Source organism: Mytilus californianus, unplaced genomic scaffold (assembly GCF_021869535.1).
Source record: "Mytilus californianus isolate M0D057914Y unplaced genomic scaffold, xbMytCali1.0.p SCAF_1, whole genome shotgun sequence".
In the NCBI taxonomy this organism is placed as follows: Eukaryota; Metazoa; Mollusca; class Bivalvia; order Mytilida; family Mytilidae; genus Mytilus; species Mytilus californianus.
Window position 1 is genome coordinate 134076120 of NW_026262581.1, and position 19355 is coordinate 134095474.

General features: G+C 32.0%; 1 protein-coding gene across 11 annotated transcripts in view; it reads left to right on the forward strand.

The window, feature by feature from the left end:
- LOC127735289 (heparan sulfate glucosamine 3-O-sulfotransferase 5-like) overlaps positions 1-19355 on the forward strand; it is a 94844-nt gene that overhangs the window by 45810 nt on the left and 29679 nt on the right. Inside the window, exon 1 of one of the 11 annotated variants that reach the window (XM_052245471.1) lies at positions 11081-11231. The exons of 8 other annotated variants lie outside the window; for them this stretch is intronic. The gene's annotated coding sequence lies outside the window, so the exon portion shown is untranslated. Of the gene's footprint in view, positions 1-11080; positions 11232-12755; positions 12935-14329; positions 14632-19355 lie in introns of those variants that run through there. 2 more of the 11 variants (XM_052245452.1, XM_052245445.1) reach the window with 2 other exon arrangements.

Here is a 19355-nt window from a genome sequence, read left to right on the forward strand (position 1 = left end):
AGTTTAACATGGGACCCTATGGGAAATACATACAAACGTCTTCTTTTAGAGAACCACTGAATGGAATGAAACCAAACATGGCAAGAATGTTCCTTATGAGGTGCTGACCAAGTGTTGTTACTTTGAAGCCGATCCATCATCCAAGATGGCAGCCAGCGGGGGACTTAGTTTAACATAGGATCCTATGGGAAATACATACAAATGTTTTCTTTTAGAGAACCACTGAATGCAATGAAACCAAACATGGCATGAATGTTCCTTATGAGGTGCTGACCAAGTGTTGTTACTATGAAGCCGATCCATAATCTAAGATGGCCGCCAGCGGAGGACTTAGTTTAACATAGGACCCTATGAGAAATACGTACAAATGTTTTCTTTTAGAGAACCATTGAATGGAATGAAACCAAACATGGCATGCATGTTCCTTTCGAGGTGCTGACCAAGTGTTGTTACTTTGAAGCTGATCCTTCATCTATGATGGCTGCCAGATGGGGACAATGTTTAACAAAGGACCCTATGGACAATACATACAAATGTCTTCTTTTAGAGAACCACATACTGAATGGATTGAACCAAACATGGCATGAATGTTCCTTATGAGGTGCTGACTAATTTTTGTTACTTTGAAGCTGATCCTTCATCCATGATGGCCGCCAATGGGGGGACTTCCTTTAACATAAGACCCTATGGGAAATACATACAAATGCTTCTTCTAGAGGTGCACTGAATGGAATGAAACCAAAACATGGCATAAATGTTTCTTATGAGGTGCTGATTAAGTGTTGCTACTTTGTTGCTGATTTACTGTTCAAGATGGCCACCAGGATTTTTTATTAAATTACAGGACCAATATTAAACCAAATTTGGCCTCACTCATTATTAGGGTATCTGTTATGATTTTAATCTATTTTTACATGATTTCCAAAACCAAAGTAGAATCAGGTGAGCGACACAGGCTCTTGAGAGCCTCTAGTTTTTTTGTATTGTTTGTATATATGTAAATATTGTATTCCTCTTGTTACACGTATGTATTGTGTCTGAGTGATCAAATAAAAGTTGAAAAAGTATTTTCATTTTCAAAAGAGAGAATCAAGAGCAAAATTTTGAAGTTACTTAAATTTTACCTAACCCATTTTGTAGGTTCAAGAAATAGCATTTGAAGAAAATATTTGATTTTTTATTATGCCCCCGCCGTAGCGGAGGGGGCATTCAGTTTTACCCTTGTCCGTCTGTACGTACGTAGGTATGTACTTACATCCATACGTCCCAAAATTGGTTTCTGTTCTCTAACTTGAGTTTGCCTCAACCAAATATTTTGAAACTTATACACAATGCTAATTACCACAAAACACAGATCAGGTTTGAATTTTGGTGGCGTCACTTTAACCGTTCTAGAGTTATGCCCCTTTATAAATGGAAAAATTGCAAAATTTTTAGTTTCCGTTCTCTAACTTAAGTTTGCCTCAACCAAATGCTATGAAGCTTATACACAATGCTTATTACCACCAAATACAGATTAAGTTTGAATTTTGGTAGCATCACTCTAACCGTTCTAGAGTTATGTCCCTTTATAAATGGAAAAATTACAAAATTTTTAGTTTCCGTTCTCTAACTTAAGTTTGCCTCAACCAAATATTATGAAACTTATACACAATGCTTATTACCACAAAACACAGATCAAGTTTGAATTATGGTGTCGTTACTTTAACCGTTCTAGAGTTACGCCCCTTTATAAATGGAAAAATTGCAAAATTTTGAGTTTCCGTTCTCAAACTTAAGTTTGCCTCAACCAAATGTTATGAAACTTATACACAATGCTTATTACCACAAAATACAGATCAAGATTGAATTTTGGTAGCATCACTCTAACCGTTCTAGAGTTATGCCCCTTCATAAATGGAAAAATTGCAAAATTTTTAGTTTCCGTTCTTTAACTTAAGTTTGCCTCAACCAAATTTTATGAAACATATACACAATGCTTATTACCACAAAATAAAGATCCAGTTTGAATTTTGGTGGGGTCATTTTAACCATTCTCGAGTTATGCCCCTTTATAAATGGAAAAAAATGCAAATTTTTTAGTTTCCGTTCTCTTACTTAAGTTGCCTCAACCAAATGTTATTAAACTTATACACAATGCTTTTTACCACAAAACACAGATCAAGTTGAATTTTGGTAGCATCACTTTAATCATTATCGAGTTATGCCCCCTTATAAATCGAAAAATTGCAAAATGTTTAGTTTCCGTTCTGTAACTTAAGTTTGCCCCAACCAAACATTATGAAATCTATACACAATACTTATTACCTTAAAACTCAGATCAAGTACAAATTTTGGTAGCGTCACTTTTATCGTTCTTGAGCGATGTCCCTTTATAATGTTGTATGCAAGCTGGGGCATCATCTGTGTCCATGGGGACACATTCTCCATTTATTTTTCATTTTTTTCCAAATTTATGTTACAAATCGAGATTTGACAGTAAACATTACACTTTTACACAGCAGCAATTACATACAAGACACAGGGTTCCAATGGAACACTGACAAACTTTGTTGGTACCCAGGGTTTCTTTCTAAATTTTAAGTTATGTCAATTCAAGGTAATTTCTTTAGGGCTTGATTATGATATGTCTGATTTTACTTTAGAAAATCAAAGTTAAAATTTCTTGGATATTAAAATGTCAGTTCTATAAAAGTGAACAAGAAAACCACAAAGCAGAGCATCTCCATCTATGTTGCAGCCTTGTAATTGACTGCTCCATAGGCTTTCATGCAAAACAGCTGATATGTGAAATTTAAAAAAGATAAAATGCGACATGGAAAATTTGCAATGGTTTCTCACTTCACTTTGGAAATGAAATGTCTGCTTGAATTGGCAGATAAAGAAAGTTCAAATCTGACACTTTTGATAGTAAATCTTAAGAAATTATTATGGAGAGACCTTTGATATTCACATATCATTTACATATCATGTATGTAGTAATGTGAAATTGTGATTTAATGGGGAAAAATGTGCCTCATGCTACAAAGAATATAAAGTTATGAAACCCTGAAGTAAAACTACTTTTTTCTACTGTCTGTTTACTTAAGTCCACACCACATCCAGTAAAAGGGATATCCTTCCACTTTCCTGGTTAGATATCCCCCAAAAAATGCAACATTTTTTTGAAAATCTAAATAGATGTATCAATTCAGCATAAACTTTTAAACAAACAGATAAAAATGACATCCAGAAAAACATTATTTTACTCCATGTTTTAACATGTATTGGAAACTGGAATAATGTAATACAAGACTGGTACCATACAATATATAGGTGACATGACCATGACCTTCTTTTTATTCATGAATAACTTTGGTTAAGTTTTGTGTGAAGTGTAGTGTTATTTGAAACCACCCCCAATTCCGACACATTCAGTTGAATGGTGGGATTCTGGGACTTTGATTTGAAATAGCAATAAGTAACCATTATTAAAGTGTTCTGTAGAACCTAGCAATGGTTTCTCACTTCACTTTGGAAATGAAATGTCTGCTTGAATTGACAGATAAAGAAAGTTCAAATCTAACACTTTTGATAGTAAATCGTAAGAAATTATTATGGAGAGACCTTGATATTTACCGATTATGAAATGTGAACAAATGTGATATGGATATAATAATGGCAAAATGTAGTAAATTATGACAACTTATCATACTGAGAAAATTTACACCCCCCATCAGATTCACACAACCATTATCATACTGAGACAATTTACATCCCCCATCAGATTCACACAACCATTATCATACTGAGACAATTTACATCCCCCATCAGATTCACACAACCATTATCATACTGAGACAATTTACATCCCCATCAGATTCACACAACCATTATCATACTGAGACAATTTACATCCCCCATCAGATTCACACAACCATTATCATACTGAGACAATTTACATCCCCCATCAGATTCACACAACCATTATCATACTGAGACAATTTACATCCCCCATCAGATTCACACAACCATTATCATACTGAGACAATTTACATCCCCCATCAGATTCACACAACCATTATCATACTGAGACAATTTACATCCCCCATCAGATTCACACAACCATTATCATACTGAGACAATTTACATCCCCCATCAGATTCACACAACCATTATCATACTGAGACAATTTACATCCCCCATCAGATTCACACAACCATTATCATACTGAGACAATTTACATCCCCCATCAGATTCACACAACCATTATCATACTGAGACAATTTACATCCCCCATCAGATTCACACAACCATTATCATACTGAGACAATTTACATCCCCCATCAGATTCACACAACCATTATCATACTGAGACAATTTACATCCCCCATCAGATTCACACAACCATTATCATACTTAGACAATTTACATCCACCATCAGATTCACACAACCATTATCATACTTCAAAAACATACTTCAAAAACAATTTATATCCCCCATCAGATTCACACAACCATTATCATACTGAGACAATTTACATCCCCCATCAGATTCACACAACCATTATCATACTGAGACAATTTACATCCCCCATCAGATTCACACAACCATTATCATACTGAGACAATTTTCATCCCCCATCAGATTCACACAACCATTATCATACTGAGACAATTTACATCCCCATCAGATTCACACAACCATTATCATACTGAGACAATTTACATCCCCATCAGATTCACACAACCATTATCATACTGAGACAATTTACATCCCCCATCAGATTCACACAACCATTATCATACTGAGACAATTTACATCCCCCATCAGATTCACACAACCATTATCATACTGAGACAATTTACATCCCCCATCAGATTCACACAACCATTATCATACTGAGACAATTTACATCCCCCATCAGATTCACACAACCATTATCATACTGAGACAATTTACATCCCCATCAGATTCACACAACCATTATCATACTGAGACAATTTACATCCCCCATCAGATTCACACAACCATTATCATACTTAGACAATTTACATCCCCCATCAGATTCACACAACCATTATCATACTGAGACAATTTACATCCCCCATCAGATTCACACAACCATTATCATACTGAGACAATTTACATCCCCCATCAGATTCACACAACCATTATCATACTGAGACAATTTACATCCCCATTAGATTCACACAACAATAATATCAGCATTTTTGTAAGGCTTTTTTGGTCAATAAAACATGATAGTTTATGGAAATCTGTCCAATTTATAACAAATCATAAATTTGTTGAAATAAAAGCGTTATGTTTGACAACAGGGGAATTGTGATCAGTCTGAATATAATACGTTTATGATTGTATAGAATTATTACATAATTGGGCACTGCATCTGTTTTAGATACCTGACAGTTATATAACATCACTATATATATATGTTTGATTGATTAATTGATCTTTGACTTAATTCCACTGGCAAATGTTTTGTATATATAATGTATTAACAATAATGTAATGTATTGAGCAGTATGTAGGGTTGCTGTAGTAACTCTGGTCACTTTGATTTTATGCCATGGCCTAACAGAGATTTGGGTATTTAGTGTAAATCGTGTCTGTCATCATGTCCTTCCAACCTCCTGAAATCCATTAGTTGTCTAAACTTGTTCTTGTTATTCAGCTGATTTTTATCTCACCTTGACAGAGTCAAAAAGCGAGACAGGTATTCTGTTTCTGGTAGTGGCATCAACAGTTTGTGATAAGGTCAGTTTAAGGAGAACAACTTATGATGATAAGACAATGATATTGGTAGTGGCATCAACAGTTTGTGATAAGGTCAGTTTAAGGAGAACAACTTATGATGATAAGACAATGATATTTAGTACGCAATTGTATAAGCATTGGTACATCTCATTTCCATGGAAATTATTTGGCACTGCCTCTTTTAAGTCATGGTTCATTGACTTTGAAATTTTGCATAATTTACATGTTAAAGTATTGCTATTTTGAATTTAAACATTTGCATTTTACTATCAAAATAACAAACAGGCAAGACATATCTCTTTGTCAACAGTTTATTAGTTCATAACTATATTGGTTGAGTGAAAGTTCGAGTTGGTGTTTTTGAAGAAATTATACATTTTATAACAAGGAAATACAGCTATTGGACTTGCGCACCAGCCTGCTGCCCAATCCAATTCAATTTTTTTGAATAAATTATTGTCTAAACAAAACTAAACTAAGCACCAGACTGGGGCATTCCTATCGCCTGGTGCATTTAGTTTATGCTTATAACATCAACAGTCAGTAAATTGTACATTTTATTATATTTTTTAAATAAACCCTAATGTGCAGCCACCTCTGTTAGTTTTTGTAAGTAAACATTCACAGGCATTATTGGTAGCTGGAAAAATAAAGAATAATGATTCAAAGGACTATATATATATATTTGTAATTTAAAAATGTGCTGACTTGTTTAGATATATGAATTTGCTAAAGATAAAAACTTTGAATTGAAGGTTGAGACCTGTAAAATGTCAGAATAAGTTAAGGGTTTTTGTTTTGTTATTTATATATTATTTGTCTCCTTTATATTGATTGACACCTACTTACTAAAGATAAACATTTAGAAAAAATCATTTTATCAATTTTATCTTTGAAATAAAGACTGCATGATATTTAATTTTGCAAAAATGATAAAAAATTGGAAGTTCAGAAAGATTGAAGCAGTTGTTTGTTTAAAATCAATTTTTTGCTGCATCTGTTGAATTTGTAACTAATCATGTGTAAGATATTACATTGAGATTTGAATTAATTGATTATTTATAAGATCTAGGAAGGTGTTTACAGAAGATAGAGAACATCTGGGGCCAACTTAATTAGTTTATAAATCACCTGGGGTGAAATATTATAATAATCTATAATTGGTTCCAATACAGCTGATGGTCTTGCTATAGGGGGAGTTGTTTGAATATTTAATAAACAGGGACAGACTTATTACTTAAAGGGAAAGTTGTGTGGTACAAGTCTCTGGTGCAATGTCATTTGATATTTAGTTCTAAATAAACAGGAGATAATGGATTAAATTTGGTTTTACTGGAAACAGTATTATGGCTTTGATCCTTAGGAACTAGAGGTTTGTGTAAAATTAACATCCCAGGGTAGGTGGTTCTTGGTATTAAGGATTAAAATAAAGAAACATTGTATTGACATTACACTGTTTAAAGTAGAAAGCTTATTGTTATAAAAATCGTGGTTACCTACAATCTGATTAGAATACAGACCCTGTGTCCAAGCTTTGCTTACAAAGATCTGACAACACCCTGTTCTACTTAAAACTGTTCTTATTACATCACCCAATGCAATGTCTGCCTTCAAATAAAACTGTTCTTATTACATCACCCAATGCAATGTCTGCCTTCAAATAAAACTGTTCTTATTACATCACCCAATGCAATGTCTGCCTTCAAATAAAACTGTTCTTATTACATCACCCAATGCAATGTCTGCCTTCAAATAAAACTGTTCTTATTACATCACCCAATGCAATGTCTGCCTTCAAATGTTTGAGGGAGTTTATCATTATTATAAAATTAGAGAATATAGAAAGGTCTTGAAAACAGAGAGAAAAACATAGTGTTTTCAGATCCTTGTAAGCAAACAACCATTATTTCAATCAGATTAGGTTACCTAAAAATTGAACATTTTAGCATTTTTGTATAGCCATGGTCAATTTCTCAATACATTTAGCATGATATTTTACCTTGTAAATTGTACATTGTTTTTATATGCATTGCAAAGAGCATTCTTTATGTGCCTGTTCCAAGTCAGGAGCCTGTAGTTCAGTGGTTTCGTTGATTCATGTCTGTCATATTTGTTTTTTGTTAATTGTTTTGTGATGAATTAGGCTGTTTGTTTTCTCAATTGAATTGTTTCATATTTTTCATGTCTGGGTCTTTTATAGCTGACTATACAGTATGGGTTGTTCTCATTGTTGAAGGCCGTACTGTTGCCTATAATTGCTTACATCCACTTTATTTGAACTTTGGTGGATAGTTGTCTCATTGGCAATCATACCTCATCTCGTTATTTTTATATAGGTAAATATTTCAGCCTCATTAATCCAATTAATAAAACAGAATATTGTACTCAGTACTTATGCTGCTTATGTTATCTATTAGACAGTACTGTCAGACCGGTCCATATATTGTATATTGGATCCAAACAGCGGGGCTGATGTGTATTTTGAACATTAACATCATGAATATTAACAGAATTTAAAAATGTTTCAGTAAAACGCCTTATAAATTATAAAATAATAAAAAAAAAACAATAATGTCTTATCTTCATGTAATTCAGAATTGAGCATTGCATTAAAATATTAAACATTATGAATGGTTTGAATATAAAACTGTTATATAAATATGGCTTTGAATATTTGTCTGATCATGAAAAAAATAAAACTCTGTGATTTGATCTTTTTAACATTTTGATATCAATAATATGTAATTCTTTTCACTCTTAAATTTATATAGACCTCAGCTTAACTTTTTATGCCCCCGCCGTAGCGGAGGGGGTATTAAGTTTTACCCTTGTCCGTCCGTACGTCCCAAAGTTGGTTTCCGTTCTCTAACTTAAGTTTGCCTCAACCAAATTTTATGAAACTTATACACAATGCTTATTACCACAAAACACAGATCAAGTTTGAATTTTGGTGGTGTCACGAATACCGTTCTAAAGTTATGTCCCTTTACAAATGGAAAAATTGCTGAATTTTTTGTTTCCGTTCTCTAACTTTAGTTTGCCTTAACCAATTGTTATGAAACTTATACACAATGCTTACTACCACAATATACAGATCAAGTTTGAATTTTGGTGGTGTCATTTTGACCGTTCTAGAGTTATGCCCGTTTACAAATGGAAAAATCGCTGAATTTTTTCGTTTCCGTTCTCTAACTTAAGTTAGCCTCAACCAAATGTTATGAAACTTATACACAATGCTTATTACCACAAAACACAGATCAAGTTTGAATTTTGGTGGTGTCACTTTTACTGTTCTAGAGTTATACCCCTTTACAAATGGAAAAATTGCTGAATTTTTCGTGTCCGTTCTCTAACTTAAGTTTGCCTCAACCAAATGTTATGAAACTTATACACAATACTTATTACCACAAAACTCAGATCGAGTACAAATTTGGGTAGCGTCACTTTCACCGTTCTTCAGTTATATCCCTTTATAACTTGATATGATATGCAAGCGGGGGCTTCATCTGTGTCTCATGGACACAATCCCCATTTATTTGTAGATAACTTTTATGTCATGGCCCTCGGGGTTATGAATTATGTATTATACATTTTTTTTTTACTAAGTACAGTATTCTGTTGTATGGCTTGATTTAGATGAAACTGAATTTGCATATATCTATGACATAATAAAAGATGGAAACACTGCATATTTTTAGTTTATGCTGTGTTTAGTATATTAATTGATGCACAAACATGATAAGATATTTCTAAGCTATCAAGATCAAGGGTGAAGGTCATTACATCATTTGATGGACAGCTTTTAATTAGGAGAAAATTAGTTTGATGTTAAAAGATAAGTCATTTTACTGTTGGTGTACTGAATTGACAGGGTCAAAATAAAAGTCGCTATAAATGCCAAAGTGTATTTCTGACTTTCCATTTGCAAGTCAATAAATCATAGAAACTTGAGGTTTAATCAAGTAAACAAGATTAGTGGGTAAATATTTGGAACATCCCATTCTAAGAATTGGTGATCAGTTCTTTTGGATAGGGTTTCACTGGTCTAGTTTTAAGAGGGTCTAAGAGTGGTCTAAGAAGCTCATCCACAGTTATCATTAGCTAATCAACACCAAGGTTGACTCCATTTTGATGTGACAAGGATTCCCAGATTTTCTCATGACGGTCTGTAATTTTTCTGGAATTCTGACTTCCTCTGTTAAAAAAAACCTGACTACCATGATATAGACAAGAATGCTAAAAGTGGTGTTAAATAGCATCATCCAGCATTAATTCAATTTTAAGATATATTTCTTAATATTAGGGAGTATTCCATTGCTGTACAATAGATAAAAAGGATTTTTAGTCCCCTACCATCGAAGGGGACTTTAGGTTTGCACTCAGTCCATCTGTCTTTCCGTCAGTCCGGCAAATCAGTTTTCCACACTTTTTTTCTTCTCGCTTGAAGATATTGATTTGATATTTGGTGTATCATTTTATCATGATAAGTTACAGATCAAGTTTGAATTTTGTTCCGGTCTGATGATTTTGTGCAGAGTTATGGTCCTTGAACTTAGAAAATTCACTCAAATAATCAGTTTTCCACACATTTTTTTGTCATGCTTGAAGATATTGATTTGATGATTGGTATATAGTTTCATCATGAAAAGCTACAGATCAATTTCGAATTTTGGTCCGGTCTTATGATTTTGTGCAGAGTTATGGTCCTTGGACTTCGAAAATTTACTCAAATAATCAGTTTTCCACATTTTTTTTAGTCATGCTTGAAGATATTGACTTGATATTTGTTATATAGTTTACACCATGACATGAGTTATAGATCAAGTTAGCATTTTGTTCCAGTACAATGAATTTTTAACTGGTAGTGGACTATGTATTGCTAGGCAATACTCACAGAATGCTTGTTTAACCAGCAACAGTCATTTTAGATGTTGGGTCATAGATTAGTATTGACCAATTTGTTTTCATGCATCATTTGTTACTTTAAATCCTATTTGATTGAATGTGTAATGAAATATTTATTTGTAACAAGTTATAATTGATAGATTTCATGCTTAGAGACAATTAAAGTGACTGCAGATTTATTGTCCGGGAAATCACTACAAATATAATGTCTCTGTCGTTTCTTTAGGTAATCCAATGAATAATTGTTCTGTATTTAACAGTAACATAAATGTGCATCGATGTTTGTCAATACCATAAAATAGAATATCTCCGGAGATTCTATTACCAGGAATCGCTTTTCAGGTAATGGGCTAGAGAATTCAACATCATTAATTCATTGTCACGGATGAAAAATTTCCAAAATTGGATAAAAACGATCAAATATAGTGCTGTTAGTGTATGATTATAGGTCGTAATATTCTTAGGAGGGACAAAGTGATTAAGATAAGTTCTTGCTGTAATATTGAATAATAAGTTAGTTATATTGTCAATGTCCAAGGAAAGTCTTCATTTGAGGATTTCACTTACAGTAAGTAGTTATTTTCTTTGATTGGAAAATGATAGGTCCAGCTTTCATTTGGACAGAAATAGATTCCTATGTTATTTACAAACCTTTCTTATAATTTTCTTTTCTAAATTTATTGCCTGAAAGGTTTTTATTTCTAATGATAATTGTGTTTACAGAATTCTGGTTTTACAGATCAATTTAAAAAATTATTTTATACTCAGAAATTTGTTAACAGTGAATTAATTTTTATTAATTTTATAACAAATTCTACAAGACTATTTTATATTCAGAAAATTATGCAGGTATGTATCTCTCTGGTAACAGAAGAATTACTTCTGATATGATTTGTAACAAAGGACTTTTATTATATGGAAATTGTATTGTAATGATCAGTTGTGTCAACATTGCTTTTTAAGTTTCCAAATGTTTAGTGCTTTTTATGTCCTAGCCACTCAGTGGGTTCTGCATACAGCTGAACAGTTAGCATACTTTCAATCTTGGATGTAGAATTTACAGTTCATAAAATGCACTTATGTATTCATCTTTAAGTGTTTATTCTGTCAGAACCAAAAATGAAGCCTCAAGGAAAATTGTCATGAAATTTTTACACTAGTGTATTTTTGATCCTAAGGAAAATGCACTGCCAGGAAAGATTCACAGTTACATAACGCTGATGCAAATAGTCATCCTTCTGTTATTCTGAAGTCCAACAGTTGTTGAGATTGAGATTTTTCTGTTGTTATACCTAGATATGTAGCTGATTTTCATTTCATCAGGATACTCTTCTTTTCATGAAATAACGGCCCTTGTGTAAAATGTTTTAGTTATACATGTAGATACTACACTGATTTTTTGGTTAGTAAGTGTATGACATTGCTCAAATACTTTTCACCTAGTTTTGAAGTCCTGGTTGATTCAATAGGCAATCACATTAGTGTCATCCCAACACATTGGTGTTTTTTGAAGTAATCATAAATTTGAATTTGTTTAAATTACTGATAGATGTTTTTATTTTTAACTGAGGTTGTGTTCAAGTTTCAATGTATAAACTTTTATCGTTGATGTGTGTGGTGTATGTTCATTAAAGGTCAGAAAGGTTTTACCTTTAAAAGGCTGTTCTATAGTAAACATATTGTATTTTTGTTCCTCAACAGATTTCAATTAAATTTGATATTGACATTTGATGCTGATGATTGTGTGATTTGATCTTGTGATTACCGAAGCATGATTCGATTTCATCTTAATTTATATGATTAATACAAATTGGAGACCAGTAAGAAGAATATCCTGATTGTATTGGGTTAAAACTTCAGAAATAAAACATTTCTCTTGCAGTTTAAAAGCAGTATTGTTAAAAAAAATTCTGAAATCAATTTCAATTTTTGATAAATCATAACTGTATAGAGAAGAAAGTATTGCATTTGGTAGTTTCTTTGTTCTACAGATGTTTTTTGTTCATTCAATGTTTCTATAGAATTCACAGCAGTGATATTTTATGCAATACTTGGTTGGCACAGTTCAGTTACTTTTACATAAAAAACATTTAAACGAAGAAATGATATTTTGTGAAATTGAAAATGACTTTTTTATCGATTGTATCAGTGAAGCACAACTGTGTGCCCTTATTATAGTAACACGTTCAGGATCACTGAGGTGTTTTATCTAACAGCTGTGCAAAAAACATCTTGTTTGTTTACCATTAAAGAATTGATAGATAAATGGAGGTAGGTTTTTTCTTCTCTCATTTTTACAATCTAATTTTAAAAGATGTAGTTTTTGAAATTTTTAACAAGATACAAACAAAATAATATATATATATTGAATTTGTATTGTTTGTTTTATGTAAGAAACAAAATGATTATAGCAGATTATCATGTGTCATACACACAGTGAAATATAAATGGCTAGTGTGTTTGTAATTGTACACATTATGAAGGTAAACATACATGTATACTCAACACATTGTTGAAGACCTGTTAACAGTACCATAGCATCTCAGTCACATCATGGTAGTTATTTATTATGAATGAAATAAAAGAAATGGCTCCATAGAGCCTGTTTTGCTGACCTGGACATATGAAGTCTAAAAAGATTTAAAAAAAAAAACTCTTACAACCATGTTTTACAGCTTACCACAGGAATAGGAAATATTTGATGTAAAAAGTCATCCATATGTTACTCAATGAGCATTAAGTAAGCAACAATCAATCAATCCATGACTGTTACTTCTTGGATGAAAGTTTGGTTCTGATAACTTATATGCTTTAAGAGAAAAAGATTTTAATATGAATTTTCCCAATAAGTTCCATTGGGAACCCATGTGGTTTTGCAAGTAGTAGCTTCGCTTTGATCACTTAATTTTACCTGTAAGTATGGCCTTATAATTTTTTAACATTAAAACTTTGACTATGAAATTCAGGTTTAAAAGCTGAATTTTCACTTTTGCATTAAGAGTTTTTTCCGATTAAATTATCTCAAAATGATTGGAAGAGGTTACCAGATGATATTGAAATTTTACTATGAAAAAATAAGATTGATTGGTGTTTAACGCCACTTTCAACATTATTGTGCTATTTTATTGCGGTCAGTTTTTATTGGCGGATGAAGCCGGAGAGAACCACAACCTTTGGTAGAAAAACTGACAATCCTAGTCAATTAAGATTGGAGCCATGTGCAGGATTCCAACTGACAACCTCAGTGTTGACAGGCTAGTGGAAAAATTATGAGAATAATTCATAAAAACACTAACATTTTCAGGGGCAAGGCTTGCACCCCTCTTACCTTCTTCAAGATATGCCCCTGATTTATTATTGTAGACTGTTTTTCAATGTTATTGCTCTAGGAATATCTCAAATATATTTTTCTTGAGTTCTACTCAAAAGATCTGTCTTTATAATATAACATTTTTACCCAGCACAAAATTTGAGCATATTTTTGTGAATTCACTTCCTACAGGTTGCACACTAAACTAGCTTTAATAATCATTAGAAAAGGTTGTAAAATTTTCCTCTCACTATTGTGTGCACTTTTTATGAGTAAAGAAACAATATTAAAAAAGGAGGTTTAAAACCTATAAGATTTCCGGAGACATTGGGTATTGATAATTTGTTAGACCCCAGTTCACGTTTCATTGGCCTGATTTACTTCAACGACTTTCAATATAACATAACTAGTACTTATCTAATTTCCTCACTTTTGAAACTTTCACCCTTTAATTTGTCTGTCAATGTTTTGACAAATGTCACAGGACCTGTGTATAACATTATTGTATTGATCTTAGGATCACATTGCTTCACAAAGTCGACGAAATCATTTAAATTTTCTTGTTACTTTAATTTAAGTGATTGAGTTTTTATTTGTGCATTTTGTTGGAATTAAATTTCTCAGCTGTGTTGATGGAATTAACGGGGAGTTTGGAGTGGTAAGTTTTATTGACAACATTTGTTTATTGCCTGGCATTGATGTCTCAGTTATTATATATTTTTCATTATTTTTTAAGGATTTGCATAACGATTTTGTTTAAACACTGTGTGTAACTGTAATTTTCATGTAAAGTAAACAAAAATCTGTGACAATATTTTTTTTTTTATAAACGGTCATAATATAAATTTGTTTTGCAAAATTTTGTTCAATTATGACTAGTGGTTATTTAGATGCAATCATCAAAAGTTTTAAAAATTTATATATCCTTATCAGCAACAGGATGGGGGTGTATATTGGGACCAATGTGTGTCACTGTATCTGTCAAAAAATATCTTAATAAACGATCCTTGGATATTCCTGGCAAATTAGATGGAAACAATAATTTTATTTATTTTGATACACAAATCGTTGTAAAGTTAAGGACAAACCCCCATGGTATTCTCTTCATTTTATTTTTTCTAGCTGTCAGTATTGTGTTTTATTATCTTATCTTACTCAATGTTTTTTTTGTGATGGATTTGATCAGCCCATGAATAGAAAGTTGCAAATGTTCCTTGCCAATATGAAAGTACTTGGTATACTGCAATCTTTCTTTGGTTTAAGCAGTTTTGTTTGAAGTTGGTTCAAATATAGTTCAAATCATCAACTTTAAAGCTTTGGACTTGATCAAAGACTTCGTTTGAACTTTTTTGACAATTATGTTTTAATATATTGGCTCTGATTTAGGAAATTAAATATCCAATGGTCAATATTTCAGCAGTGTGTCAAAATGACACTACTTTGACCAGTATAGATAAGTATTATTGGTCTCCTGCAATGTTGACCACCTGTCCACACAGACATACATGACAAAATCATCTTTTATAACACCAATTGTAAATTTATTAATTTTCCCAGGTGATAAAATCAGATATCAAAGTGTTTGTACACAATGAAAATCAGTTTTGAAGTGTGTTTTATATACATGTATCTTCATTGATAATTCCTTCTTTTGACACTTGTGATTAAGCTGATTTTTTGGTGCGTTTGATTAGTTCTCTTTGTATTGTATTTATAAGTGGTCTTCTTAGTCATTTTAGTATGTTAAGCAATTTACACCTTATATGTATTAAAAAGATAAAAGGTAAAAAAGGAAAAAAGTTAGTAGAATTGAAAGTAAAAAGATTTGTAAATTTGCTTTTCATTAACAGTTTAAGAAATTAATTTGAGAAAAATTCACAAAAATGTTTTAGCAGAGAAGTTAATTAGATGTAGATTTAAAAATAGATAAATAAGGTAGTGCTGGTTCTTACTTCATTTTGTATATTGTAAATACTGGTATAAAAAATGTGTAAACAAAAAGTTGTAATATATTTAAAGCATAGTGCTATGGTACAGTTACTATCCTCTGTAATTTTTATGCCCCCGCCATAGCGGAGGGGGCATTTAGTTTTACCCCTGTACGTATGTAAGTCCCAAAGTTGGTTTCCGTTCTCTAACTTTAGTTTGCCTCAACCAAATGTTATGAAACTTATACACAATGCTTATTACCACAAAATACAGATCAAGTTTGAATTTTGGTGGTGTCACTTTAAATGTTCTAGAGTTATGCCCCTTTACAAATGGAAAAATTGCTGAATTTTTTGTTTCCGTTCTCTAACTTTAGTTAACTCAACCAAATTTTATGAAACTAAGACCCCGTTTACACTTGTACAAAATTGAATCGATCTTAAAAAGATCAGTTCGCATTTACATTGCACAAGCAAGATCGATCGAGATCGATCTTATTTAATCCAGTGCGTTTACACTACAACATAAAAAGAACCGGTCTGACCTTATTACTATATATTTGGTAAACAAATAATCCTAAAAATAGAATATTAAAGGAAATTTTGCATCTCGCACACACTGCAAAATGATGTAGAAAATAGATTGCTCATTGCCGGGGATTTCGTATGGATTTATTAATTATTATTTTGGTTCATACATCACAAGTCATTAAACAAAGATATGTGTGTAGACTATCGCTAAAAAATGAACTGTCAATGCGTTTGAAGATTAGGATATGTTTACTTTTCTTATTCCATCCATCGTTTTGAAACACGTGTATTTTGCCGCCGAACATGCGCAGATTTATTTTCATATCTAAATATAACATTCACCTGAAGCGTTTACACTAAAAGAAAAATCGATTCAAATAAGATCGATCTTTTTAAAACCACCTCTGGAGGTTGTTTTAAGTCCGATTGAAGATCAATCTTTCCCGTTTACATTAGACCAAAGATTAAGATCGATCTTTTTTGCTAGTGTAAATGGGGTCTTACACACAATGCTTATTACCACAAAACTCAGATCAATTACAAATTTGGGTAGTGTCACTTTTACCGTTCTTCAGTTATGTCCCTTTATAACTTGATATGATATGCAAGCGGGCATCATCTGTGTCCCATGGACACATTCCCCATTTTTATGCCCCCGCCGTAGTGGTGAGGGCATTAAGTTTTACCCTTGTCCGTCTGTACGTACGTACGTCCCAAAATTGGTTTCTGTTCTCTAACTTGAGTTTATCTCAACTAAATGTTATGAAACTTATACACAATGCTTATTACCACTAAACACAGATCAAGTTTGAATTTTGGTGGTGTCACTTTAACCGTTCTAGAGTTATGCCCTTTATAAATGGAAAAATTGCAAAAATTTTAGTTTCCGTTCTCTAACTTAAGTTTGCCTCAACCATATGTTATGAAACTTATACACAATGCTTATTACCACAAAACACAGATTGAGTTTGAATTTTGGTGTCGTCACTTAAACCGTCATAGAGTTATGCCCCTTTATAAATGGAAAAATTGCAAAATTTTTATTTTTTTTTAAAGATTGATTATTTTTTAGTCCAGTGGCAAATATATTACATGCATGTTCATGACAATTTTATTTTAAAGACCATTTAATATATAAAATTATTTAGTAAGAGAAAACAGTGAGAGACTGACTGACTATAATATTTCTTCTGACAATTATTTTTTAAACAAAAGCAAACAATGTTTTCCATTTCTGCTAGTTGTTTTCAATGAACTTTTACAATCAAAAGCAATAGAAATGTCCTTTTTTTAAAGTTTAAAAATTAGAATTTTGAAAGCAAGAAAACATATCCTATGAAATTTCTATACTTGCAGGTATGGGTTTAATAAGAAATGGACTTCTGCTTCGATGTTATTTTTAAACAGGAAGAAAATTTAGGATACTTTTACCCTTTAATTAAAGAGAGATAATTACAGTATCATTCATCCAGGATCCTAACTTCATTGGACGCCTGACAGTAATAATAAAAATATTGTAACCTGTCCTTGATACAACACCTGGACATCACCTGTGTCCCTCTTATCACCTGAACATTTTATATTACTTTTAAATGAGATTTTTATCTTTTTATTTTTCATGTTTTTATTGTATTTATTCAGAGTTTTTGCTCTGGAATAATTAAGTCAATTTTACCTAGATAATCACAGACGAATCCTGCCAGGATTTCATTAATTAACTAATGTTCGTTTACCACGTCTGCTGTTTTCTGTTTTCGTATAAAGATATTGTTGCTTATTGGTTTTCAGCCTTCATTTTCTCTCTTTATTGAAATAAATGGACTTTCAATTTTTAAGTAGACAAAGTTATTGTATTATAAGAAGGCAAGGTTGGAATTGTCCTGGAAAATAAGTTGGTGTTTCAGTTTTATGCAAACGTTGTCTGTTTTTGACATAAACATGTACATTCAGAATAAAGGATATATTGTTAAGATATTTTGTTTTATTTCTATAGTCCCATTTATAACAGATATCGTAGTCAGATGTGGTTTTCTTGATGAACAAAAATAGATTGGTATGCACAGCTTCACTAAAGAACAAAGCTTTGGTAGAAAATATAGGTGAAGCATGACTATTGGAGGAGTTGTAAGGAGGGGGTAAACAAAACTTGATAGGCTAGAAATAATGATGCTTGAAAGCAAGACATTGCAGCATTAGTTTCAAAGATATGACCTTTTCATGCTGTAGACTTTATAATCATTTTCCATGTACATGTTTTTGTTGTTGTTTAATTGCAAAAAATGTCAATAATTTGAGATCATTTCAGTAAATTTTTAAATTGAAAAAATGACAGGTGAACTTAATGGCATGTTTACACTCATATAAAAGTATATTAATGTCATCATTTGATTTTATCAAACCGTCATTAGAACAGAGGGCCGAAGTCTCATAATTTTTCACCTTTTCATTTATTATCAATTGAAATGTTGTTTCTTTGTTTTTATTTTGATTTTATTCTTTGTCACAAACAATTATATGTTCATATGACATTAAGTATTTATGTTTAAAAAATACTGTCTTAATTAAAGTAGTTCACATTCAGTACATAATGTTTCAAAAGGAAACAAAAACTGACATTTTAAACATGCCACTGTGTCTGTACAAATGTACTACAATATCAACTGATGTATTTTTAAACTAGTTTGAAAGGGAGGTTAATTGATATTTTGAGGCCCCTGTGGGTCCTAGATAGTTCTGTCCAAATCCAGTGAAAAAACATGATGATAATAACATTTGTCATCAGTTATTTAAAACTTTGATCAGAAGCTTCTGGACCAAATATCTGCCTGATCCAGACAAAACACAGTATCTTATTGATGGCTGTTGTCATCTCTATCCTTCTAGAATTTTAAATGCTTACATTGTATTAGTGGTATATTTATAG